The sequence below is a fragment of the Onychostruthus taczanowskii genome, unplaced genomic scaffold (genome assembly GCF_017590055.1).
Source record: "Onychostruthus taczanowskii isolate IOZ18803 unplaced genomic scaffold, ASM1759005v1 scaffold2, whole genome shotgun sequence".
NCBI lineage: Eukaryota > Metazoa > Chordata > Aves > Passeriformes > Passeridae > Onychostruthus > Onychostruthus taczanowskii.
In genome coordinates this window covers 487,249-499,525 of record NW_024499239.1, presented here as the reverse complement: position 1 = coordinate 499,525, position 12,277 = coordinate 487,249, and positions in this window count along the sequence as shown.

Genomic DNA, 12,277 nt, shown 5'->3' with positions numbered 1-12,277 from the left:
TGTTCATATCTGAATTCTTCAGAAAAGTCTGTGAAGCTTCACCTTACAGGTGAAGATCAAGAGCTGAGATAATGTGATGAAGCCATCCTCAATATCCAACAGAAGAAAACCCTGCCTGTGTTGTCCAAACAACATTTTAAAATATGGATAATGCTGTCTAAATTAGGGTATCTGCAGGCACCTTTGGCACATCTAGTTTTAATATCAAGGTAGACCTTTGATGTGAACATTAGGACAGCTGGTAGGGAAACCCTAATTGCACAGGCCCTGCTCCACCTTCTCCTCCCAGGGCTGTTCCAGGGGAGCCTCAGTCCCAAGGGTGATACCCATGAAAAGGAGTTACCATAAAACCTCTCTGAGCTGCCTTTTGGACTGAGAGTGTTAGCAGCCTTTGGATAGAGATATGCAAAGAGGCACTGACTACAAGGTGTGAGAAAAAAGCATCTTGGAATTGTAGGAGGGTGTTTAGGAGAAGCATCAAAGGTGGGAAAAGGGAGGCATAAAGATGGTTTGAAATGGAAATGTAAGGGGAAAAGATGATAAAAGAGGTTGATTTCATGTAAGCAGATTCCCAGTCAATACACCTGCGTGGCTGTGTTCTGCACTGATCCCTCTAGGCTCTTATGTCTTCTAATTTAATGCCATTTCTAGCTGATTTTCTGTTAAACAGGACTCTATTCTGTGTGTGTGTGGATGTCCAAGTGCCGGCAATGGGAGTGGGGCCGTTGGTCACAGCCCTGAGTGCCAGCACCTGGAGACTCCAGAGTTCGTGCATGTTGTGTGGGCAGGCACACCAGGGTGTGATCACAGCCTACATCCAGCTAGAATAACTAGCAAATGGGGAAGGAGATTTTGGAGTCCAGTGTTGCAGGTACCACAAGTCTAGGCCAGAAGGTGGAGAAATCAAAGAGTATTGAGTCCAATACTGGAGGAACAAGGAGGTTCAGACCAAAAACTGGAGAATCCATGATCTTTGTGGGATGACTGCTGGTAAGTTTATGAACTTGGATCAGCTACCAGGGACATTTCTGTTTCTCTGTGCAAGGAAGCTGAGGGACTGGAGCATGCAAGGGCCAGCTGTATAATCTGTTGGGTGTTTGTGGGAGACTGGAGGAAATGACTGTCTAAAAACATTTTGTGTGCATGTGCAAGAAGGAGAAGGTTGGGGCTTGGCCTCTGGTGTGGCAATCCACTGCCCTAAAGAACCCCCCGTTCCTTGGGCCCGTATCCCAACCTTGCAGGAGCTGCAAATCCCTGGCACACCAGAGGCCATGCTCCACACCTGCCCCTGGAGCCCCTAACCTAGCTCCTGAGTGGTTAGATGAATGAAAGTTGCACCTGGGGGAAGGGCCCAGGAAAGCCAAAGGGTACTTAAGCAAAGCATGAGGTAAGTATGTGTCTTAGCCATACCTGCTCTTAGAATTTATACCAGCTGAAACAATGATGGAACCAGGAGTGGTGGGTCTATTTATTCTTTTCTATGTCACTCTCTTTCTTCTTCCAATTCCCTCTTCTTGAAGTCTGAGTAACTTAAAATCAGATAGGCTTGGATTATGCTTAAGATGAATGAGCTAAATTAATCCTTTGTGAAATTATTTACGTTGATTGAACATTGCTTCAAACTTTTGCCAAAGTTCCCTGATTTTCTGAAGCTTGCCGGTAAAATTTCTGTTTTCTCTTGAGGAATATATTTTTGGTAATTCTCCCTTGCTTCTGATCAAGATGCATTAACAAAAAATAAGCTTGTTTAAGAGACTCCTCAAGTGAGTTCTGGGCCCTGCAGTGTCCAAGACCAGGTGCTGGACAGGTCCACAGTGTGGGTGCCTGTATGAGTACCCCACTGCATGTGGAGTGGGGCTGCATCCTCGGGCTCACATGTCCAGGTACCTATAACTGGGAAGCCAGGGGATCCAGGGTAGATTATGTGTCATTGGCCAGCTACCTGAGGAACTTTTGCTGTAATGGGTTTTCATCCTGATCAGCCAGAAAGTGTAACAGCATGAGGTTGTTAGTGCTGGTTTTGCTAGTGCTGACTGTGTGTGTCTGTGGTGACCTGTGCAGCTGGCTGTGCTTGTGCATACATTTTTTACTGTTGGATTCAATATAAACTTAAAGTTCTTTTCCAACCTAAATTATTCTATATGAATGTGTGTGTATGTGCACATCTACTAGGAATTCAGTCTTGCTACTTGCTGGAGTAGGCTGTGGAGGCCTGGCCTCCATTGGGGTACTGGATTTGGCAGCTCCTAAAAAATAAGATTCCTTTTTGAGAGAAATCTCTCCTTCATTTTTCTGCTTATTACCTTTCATAATTCCTAGTCTTGTGACTTTTGTACCAGCAATATTCTTCCACTAAATAGTCTTCTGTGGTTCTTTGCCAAAGTCCAGAGGGAACAGCTTTGTTAATGAGGCACTGAAACCAAGTGTTAGATTAACCAGGGGAAGATACTGTACTTGGTCTACTGAATAAGACTATTACCTTAATTTCACCTGTTCCAGATCTTAGAGTTAATATTCCTCTTTGCAGTAACTCTGTCCTGCGTCCCAAGCTGTTAACTTCAATTGATGCCTCTGAAAGAGAAGGTAACTCTAAAGACTCAAAGAGCAATGTATGCAATTTATTTACATTGTCTATTTTTAAGATACCCTAGTTAACCAAGAACCATTGAGCTTCAGTTATTTCAGGAGTTAGCCAGATTATTGAATAAATATAAGTGTTACATAACTGTGCTGTATGCTTACATGGAAGACACGCCTAAGTGAAATATGGATTTCTTAAAAAAATAAAAGGATTGAAGTGGAGGGTGGGAGAGAGAAGATGGGGCAGGCTAGTTTAGTTGTATCCTATTAAATACTGGAAACAATAACCAAGAAACATCCCTTAGTTGTTTCTTCTCTTCCTGTTTAAGACTAATCACACAAAAGACACATTCCCTTCCTCTTCACATTACTTGAAATAAGTGACTCTAAATCAGACAAATGCAGGCTCTGTGGCTCAGCAGGCAGTAATTGAATCCTTACAGATTAGAAGTGCTCTTGTGCCCTTTTGCTCTGGGCACAGCTCCATTTCAGAATTTGGGGTTTTTTTCCCAATTAAAAAAAAAACAACTTGCGTTACAAGCTGGCCATGTAATTTGAAATTACATGTGATTGATGCTAAATGGAATCTGATTAAATATGAAGAACATGAGTTCAGCTGAGGAGTAGTAATAGTGAAGAGACTAAAACTGAAGTGAGAACTCAGAAGGCATAAACTAAAAACCATGATGTGAACCTGAATCTGATCCCCAAAATGAGATAAAGATTGACCAAGACATACTTGTAGACATGTGAATATATCTGAATAAAATAATAATAATACTCCTCTGTACCTAGAACCTCTCTATCACTGCCCGGTTCACCATACATTGAATTTTATCTACCTGTTCTTTCTGGGCTTTGCCTGCTTCACTTTTTCTTCATTACAGTACTTTCATATTTTATGCTTTTCCTCTTCAAGTATAAATGTGAAGTGTTATTCCTAATACTGTCTCTGTAATTCTACTGAAGAAAAGGAAACAATATCTAAGAATTGTTGCATTCTTATACACAGATACTGCTGATCCATGAAAAGGGCAAACAAAAACAGCTTTATTATTGGTTTGCACAAAGGTTTCAGTGTAGTTACAATCAGGTTTTGTTATTAGCACATTCAGAATATTTTGCACTCAAACGGTTGTTTTAAATTCATTTTATATTAAAAGTCAACCAGGAAAACCATCTGTGTCAAAGTAAGCTGGTGCAGAACAGAGAAAATTGTTATTAGACTTACAGAGTAAGTCACTTGCTGAGCTCTTTTGCTGTCTTTATGGACTGGATTTTTTCTCCTTCATCTCTGAGACGCAATGAATATAATGCAAATTTCTGTTTTAAGTGGCCTGCTGAGAAGATCTGAATCAACTCCTTTATTTGCTGTTTTCCAGTAGGGAAATATCAACTCTAATTCGTCAGATTTTTGATAGAAAACTGAGCATGTGACTATGTATATAATGTGCTGGATCTAATGAGACTCATTCAGTGCTTCAGAGTGCAATCATTCACTCCTTGATTGGCATATAACAATCCTGAGTTGAAAAATCTGAAGCATCATTACATGATTTCCCAAATTATGTACTTAAATGTACCTCTGCTGTGCATATTCCATGCCACATGAATAATTTCTATATTTGCCAATGGGTGTTTTTTCTTACACTTGTACAAACAATATATAGGTTACCTCTAGGCTCCTATGATATAAAACAGTTTTCCCTATGAAGAAGCACAAGCAGAATTACTCCTTTTCTACTTCTCCACACAGACTGGCTTTCACTGTATTAGATACAACTTCCTGTCCCCGCCCCTCCTCCCCCCCAAAAGAGACTAGGATGCAGACCCTTTGCCTCTGAAAAGAACACCATAAAGTCTAATATTAGCCTCCTGGGGAAAAACCCATCAAGCTCTTCCTACTAGGCAGAAATGAATGCCAGAGCACAACTTCCTATCTCACAAGTGACATGACAAAGGCACAGAATTGGGCCAGACAGCTTTGTCATTCAGAAACTGTCATTAGGAGAGACAAATTGACCACTTCTGCTCATGCTTTGACACTGTACAGCTAGACTGCATTTTTTCATTTTTAATTGATAAGGAAGAACTTCTGAAATGATCAAGTTAGTCTTAGAAGCCAAGTTAAAAATTTTGTGCATTGTCAAAAAACTCCTTTGAATCAACATTTGAATGTTGAATCAACATTCAAAGATGCTTTTTTACCTAAAAGTTTACATATGCCATGAGTTTCTAAATGGGTAGTCCTCAAGCACATCACAGTGAATCAGGTGAGACAAAAGCAAGGCATCAGGTCAGTTGGAAAAGTGAGAGAACATATTTTGTCTACTGCAATGAATGTGTCTGAAGCCATTGTTCATCAGGACCATGGAACTGTGCTGCAGAAGGTATTGACATCACTAATATGAAAAAAAACTCCCACACTAAAATAGTATAGCTTTTCTTTCCAGAAAGATCTGGGCTCTGTTGTTTATTTCCGTTGTAGTCAACGGCCAGAAAAAGGATTTATCTTTTCCAGAGGCAGTTCTCTTAGGATAAAAGAGACAATCCCTATAAAGTGAAGCCATGCTATGAAAAGATGGTGTAGTCCTAATTTAAAGGAACAGAATAGAAAAATCCTGTTATTAACCCATGGGAAATCTGCCAGACTGAAGGGTGGTTTTGTGTTGATCTTAATCTACTCAAGATTAAAACATATAATGTTTTTTACCGGTGATTGTGCAGTCTAAATTCCTGATAGGTCTACAGAATTGTTATTCTTTTGCCTAGCGATCTTTGGGATCTTGCCATCTTTTACCATCTTCTCTATAGATTTGAAAAATTCACCTTAGATTGTTGCAATGCTCTCCACCCCCTTCTCTTGACAGCATACTCAGCATTATTGCCCTTGAATCATTTCACTGGCAAATAAAGCAGCATCATCTGTCTTGACATGAAGGACACCTCATACATACTGTGGACTTCCCTTAAAAATAATTTCCAGCCTCAGATTCACAGGACATATCCTTGCTGCTGGAAGATAAATCACACTTTTGTTCTTTGAATCGGTGCAATGGCCAGTGAGATGTGTCTGCCTGATAACTTGCGCAGTAATCTTGGTGTTGCTAAGGTTATATTCCCTGCAGCCCTTTCTCTTTCTCTCTATAGACATTTCCATCATTCATTTTGTTTCCAAATATCTCTAATTTCTAACCACAGATCAGATGCTCTGGTCTCAGCACGTCCTTTTTTCTTTCTTTTCTCAGGGTTCTGTGGACACCACCAGTCCTCAGTAGTCCTGACTAACTTCCCTGGGGCCACACACTGTCCATGGCTCCATATCCCATTTCTGCCCAGCCATGTCCCAGAGATGTTGTAGGAGTGCAAGTCTCCACGCCTGTCTCTCCTTTGCTGTGCACTGTGGGTAGCTTTCTTCCGGGAGGGCCACTTCCAATGTACATTGTGGCTTGTCTTCAGTCTTGCCTTTTTTCCCTTCCCAGTTTGTTCCTGACATGGGTGGATTCTGACCACATTTGGAAAACATAATTGAGAGATGACTACAACCAAAGGAATATTTTTTTTTCCAGCAAGAGCTATGAGGAGGCCATTTTCACTGCCTTTTTAATAAGTGTTTATAAGAACATTTATGTTTTCATGGTGATGCTTTTACTTTTTTTTGTGACCTTACTTGTTCTTGAACAATTACTTTTATACCTGTATTTGTTTGTCTTTCTGTTACTAGGAGTCAGTAGCAATATGTTCAGTGAAAGTCACTCAGCCTGAACCATCTCAGGCCTTGTTATCATATAGCTGCCATTTAGATTTCATTAACTTAGGCAAATGAGTTTATTATCTATTTGGACAAGACAGACACTGTTTGGTCTTTCCTTCAGATGTTAAGTCCTTTTTTGACCTTTGCTGTGATTTGTCAACTATTTGTAATTAAGTTATTTGCCATAAAGGGTGTTGTTTACAGGCTTATGACACATTATCTTAGCCATTTATTTGCTCTCTAAAAAATTATAAAATGGTCTTTAATGTTGTTTTAAACAAAATTCATTTTGCTGCCCATATTTTCATGCATTTATAATCTAGTGGATTTTAGAACAAATGTTGAGCCTAGGGGGGAAACAGATAAAATAATATAAAGTGTATTAATAAAGCTCCAATTACACATATGATTAAAAGAATTTTCTCACTGTGTAATTATATATTTGTATAACAAAGAAACCTACCCAAACTTGCAATCCAAAGAAACAAAAGGAAAAAAAGCTAGAAGAGTGCTAAAAGGGGCTTAGCTGAATTAATTAAAACTTTAAGAAAGCTTTTTGAACAAAAGCTGAGATGAAAAACAAGTAACCTCTTGTAGTTTTAGGCTACATTAACTTGGAGTGGTATGGGAACTTAAAAAGCCTGCAGTGGTAAAAGTGGAAAAGGATTAAGGGAAGGAACAGTCATCTTTGTGTGGTGAGAATAGGTACAAAATAAATATTTAAGAAATAGTATTAGGTCTTTCTGCCTTGAAACGAATTATGGTCAGTAATACTGCAAGGGAGAGGGATGGAGTGTTATCACGCCAAGATAGAAACAAAACCAAGGTGGTTGTGCCCAGCTTGGGCATAACAGTGAGCTGATGCTCTAAAACTATGAAAGACTCATGCATAAACCTGAAGATGAATAAGAGCAGCTGTAGATCAAATTGGGAACTAAGGAAGTGCAGTGCCTGTTGTTCTGAAATAAAATTCAGAAAAATATGTCAGTTTATCTGGTGATTATGCAGAGGTTTAAACATCTTTTGTGAAAGAATTATTACTATCAACATTAACAGAAGAACAGAGTCATTTGAGCTGTAATTAAAAAAATTCAAATTGACATGTTATATTTTTATATAAATTTTGAATTTTAAAAAATTAACATCCTTTTATAAAGATAAAAAAGGACATTTGATAGCTATAGGACACACTGATACAGTGATTCCTGCACTATTCTACTACTACTACTAATAAAACTACTCCTAAACTAATAAAGATTGTCCTTAGTACCAGTGAGAGGTAGCTGGAGTAAGTATCTAGTCAGCTTTGGATAAACCATCTAGAAACTGTATTTTCTATGAAGTTGCCATACCTCATCTAAGCTGCTTTTAATCTGGCTCATTAGCTTTGACATAGTACCATGGTTGTATGGTTCATGAAACAGAGATACCCCACTCTGAACTGCTAAAGAACTATTGGAGCAGCACATTAATCAGTCATTCAAGCATCTCTGCTGTAATCAGTGAAAAGAAAAATAGCACTATTGTTATTCCTTATATTTCAAAGCAATTAATGCCACAAGCTGAGTTTCTCTGAATGAAACTGATAAAACTCAGAGATGGTAAAATTAAGCTAGCTTAATTTTGAAGGGAAGTTGATTTAACCTGTACGTGTTTCAGATTTAGATCTCTATTCCTGATTGCATTGGTATAAATGAAAAGCAAAGTGGGCCAAAAATCTTAGAATAGAATCAATTTATTTCTATTCTGCATTTCTATTAAAATAAAGCTAAAGACACCATTCAAAGCCAAGGAATTACAATATACAAGACAATAGAGAATTAAGTTTGTTGATTTTCATTATTTTCCATTGGATCATACCTTGAAGGCAGTTTGCTTTCTTCAAGATTACAGAAAATACTATCAAAAGAAAAGCTTCCTTTAGGAGCAGACATACTGTATTGCAGATGATTGGGAAGCCACCAAAACTATCAAATTTGGGTAAAAACAAGTGTTTACTTATTCTTTGTCACTATGGTTTTATTCAGTCTTTACAGCATTAACAGTAAAGCTTTTTTTTTTTGTTTGTTTCTGAGGAGAGGTCTGCAGTGATATGTAGGTGTTTAGAATGTCCCTATCTATGGAGAACAGTTTGAGAATAAAGGTTTAATCTTTTTATTTTTTTGTGCTCCTGAAGTAATTGAAGGTTTCTCATTGCTAGTACATGTGTTGTTTTTCAAGGAATGTAATGGGAGAAACTCTACCTTTATTTAAACTAAAAAAAAATAGAAAAATAGGTTTACACTTCTTCCTTATCTATCAACTTGGATAGCAACAGAACCAATGATAAACTGACATAATCTGAAATTTTCGGAAAACAATTATGGTTTCCTAAAATGATCATCCTAACCTAAACTTTTACAAATGATAGTCATATCTCAACTCCAATAAAAGACCATAAATACTTTTAATGTGAGGCCCAATGTGCCTGATTAGGATATTGCACACTGCAAAAGATACTGCATTCAGTGGCCTGGAATGACCAGATAATTTCCTGACCTTTGAAAACTGAGGTTGTTGTCTACCTTATCTTCTTTATTACTCCAAAATCTGGAAGTTAATTGGCCTAACTCTGATTTCTACTAGCCAAGTAAAACCTAATAAGAATGAATTCTTGTGATGTTACACATGAATTTGAGGACATAGAAAAATCACTAAACATTCTTTCTTCCTACAATCAAATTATTGATGCTCTTCAATATATATAATGGCAAAATTCTATATCACTAGAATAAATATAGTGTTTTGCTGTAACTGTGGGAAACAATCATATGAAGACAATAAGTAACGATTTTTTAGGGTAAATAGTACCTTTCAGCTATCTTCTGTTCCTCCCCTGCAGGGGAAATTACTGAATGTAGAAACTGTGCCTTGCTCTCTGGTGCAGTCTGCACAAGAATAAAAGTATTGGTGGGACTTTGCCCCACAGCATAGGATTTTACCTACAATAGCTATGAACTCAGTACTTCACAGTTCTTGGTGGACTCGTAAGGGATATTAACGTCAGTTTGGTTGTGGTTTTCTCTCAGAAATTAAACATCGCTCAATAATGATGCTTCCCCCACAAAGTTGTTCAGGGAAAGCTTTTTATTTATAAAAAAATTATCTATGAGTGGTTTACAGAAAAATAAAAAGGTCACAATTTCTCCATATGTTGTTTTACATTGCAAGAAAGAAAGTTCTGCTTAGTGTTGTATCACCTAACTCAATCAAAATTAATTCTTCAGCCTGGAGCCCATCATTCCTTACACAGTTGAAGTTCAAAACCCTGGTTTAAAAATTTTGTTCCACTGATAATATTTAGAGTCTTATTCTTGTCAACTTCACATTTATTTGAAGGATTTGACTTTGAAAGCCATTTAATTGGGGTGTAAAGGAAAACAAGGGGTGAAGAGTTTGATGGTATTGTTGACACAAGTACTTTCCAGCAGAAAATGTCTAATTGCTCTTGCAGATGAGTCACATGTGCCAGACACAAGCACAGGTTTGTAAGCTTCAGTTTCAATATTAATGTGCTTCAGTTTAAACTTCTTTTGTTTGCAAGTCCCAAACACATCTCCTGTACCAAAATAATTAAAAAAAATATTCTATCAAATGTCTGCAACATTTCCTTGTCTCACCTGCCCCCAAGAGTAGGTGGCCCTTCACTGAGAGTGGCTTTGTCAAGTAGTATTGTGTTCATAGCTCCACTGACTTGTATTATCTCTTTCTTTGAGAATTCACTTCTACAGGTCCATTTTTTTTTCTTTTTAGCTATAAAATATATTCTGGCTGTTTTAATATGGTGGTGGTAAAGCTAGCACTTTCTGGGGGTGCGAAATACAAAGAGAGAAATACAAAGCATCTGCTATAACTTTAGTTGTAGTGTGCTTATGCATGAGAATAGAAACTAGTGCATTTTAAGCTGTGAAAATCTGCACTATGAAAGGACAAATACCTTTATTATAAAGGCTATAAGTTAAAAAGCATATGGATGTAAATAAGCAGCGCTGTATTGTTACAGCATTAAATGCATACAACTCATGGTTATTATGATAGTATTAATTTATCAGATTATATTAATCATAGTATTTTGATACTTAGATTAATTATTTCTCCTTATACATATTGCTGTAGTTATTTGACTGCATTTGCAGTAGTACTGCTTTTCTAAACATAAGAAATAGCTTCAAAGAAACAGCAATGAATCTCTCTCTGTAGTATATGTAGACTATATATTCTAGTTTAGTCACTCCAGCCATGGCCCTTTCTGTGCCTAAGGTCAGACTTGCAAGTTATAACAGCATTTGCTAACCGCTTTTCATTGTTTTTATGAATTTTTTGAGACAAGACAAGAATTACTATGTGAGATGAGCTCTGTCAAGTCATGGCATCAGCATCTGAGTACACAAGTGAGCTGTGCATTACAGGAACACACAGTGGCCTTACAAGGAGGAGTGCAAGTGCAGCAGTGACCTGACCTGAGCTGCCTTTGGTCTCCTCCCGTCCGGAGTGATCACCTGAACAGATGGAGCCCTAAGTAATGGACTAAATTAATTCTGCTGTCCTTGTGTAGACAGTGGTGAACATTTTACAGCTGTTTAACAGTGGTGGCCCTCAGACTAGGGGAACAATCTCTGGGTATTCCATCAAAGGATGAGAGGAAGGGTTGAAAATCTTCAGATTTAGGAGTGAATGTCCTGGTATTTCTTTGGAGAGAATTTTTCACACCCAGGCCACTGTATGAGAATATTGGTATATAAAATAAACTACCTCACCTTGCAGTATCTGCTTCTTATATGCCTCTTCCCTTGTCTTGTTCAACTCCCAGCTTGTGGCCTCCAGCGGTGAGTGCATACCCCTCTGCACCTAGGCTCTTACGGTGTGCATAGACACCCACTGCCTTTGCAAATGGCTTTGTCTGTGAACCATTCAGAACATTCCACTTTCAGAAGGTTAACAAGGGGGTGCTGGATAATGTTGGATCTGAGCATGATATAAATGGTATGGAACAAGGGGTGGAGAACATGCTTGTTTTGGCTGGGATAAATTAATTTTCTTCAGAGTAGCTGTATGGGGCGATGTTTTGGATTTTTCTGAAACCAGGGAAATTTTCATTCTAGTTGAGCAGTGCTTACTGTATCAAGGCCTTTTCTGCTGCTCACCCCACCCACCTGTGAGACGTTGTGGGGGTAGAGTTTGGAGGGGACACAGCTGGGACAGCTGACCCCAACCTGACCCAAGGGATATTCCAGATCATATGGCATCATGTTCAGCATATAAACCTGGGAGAAGAAGAAGAAAGCAGAGGATGTTCTGAGCAATGGTGCTTGTCTCCCCAAGTTTGTTACCCATGACAAAGCTCTGCTTTCCTGGGAATGGCTGAAAATCTTCCTGCCATCAGAAGCGGTGAATTTGTTCCTTGTTTTGCTTTCCTTGCACATCTTTTGCTTTACCTATTAAACTGTCTTTATCTCAACTGACAGGCTTTCTTCCTTTTACTCTTCTGGTTCTCTCCCCATTCCATCGGGGTGAGTTCCTGAGCAGCTCCATGGTGCTGAGTTACTGTCTGGAATCTTTGGCTTCTTTCAATGAGTTAAATAAGTGTGATCACAGAAACTATTTAAACAGAGAGCTTATGTGGAGAAGAATATACCCCTAATTGTCTTAGCCAGCAAAATTATTTTTAGCAATTTAAGGTAATAATTTCTTTTCTTTTTGAAGTTTTGCATAAATAGTGGGCAACTTTATGACCCAAGAAAGTTTTTACATTTCAAAGAACCAAAGACAAAGTAGTATATATTAATTTTTTGGGGGTTTTTTTTGGGTGTTTTTGTTGATACAGATACAAAGATATTGAACTTGCAATTTGTTGTTCCTTTTCAGTTTACATTAGAAAACAAGTGCTGCAAGTGTTATGGCCAA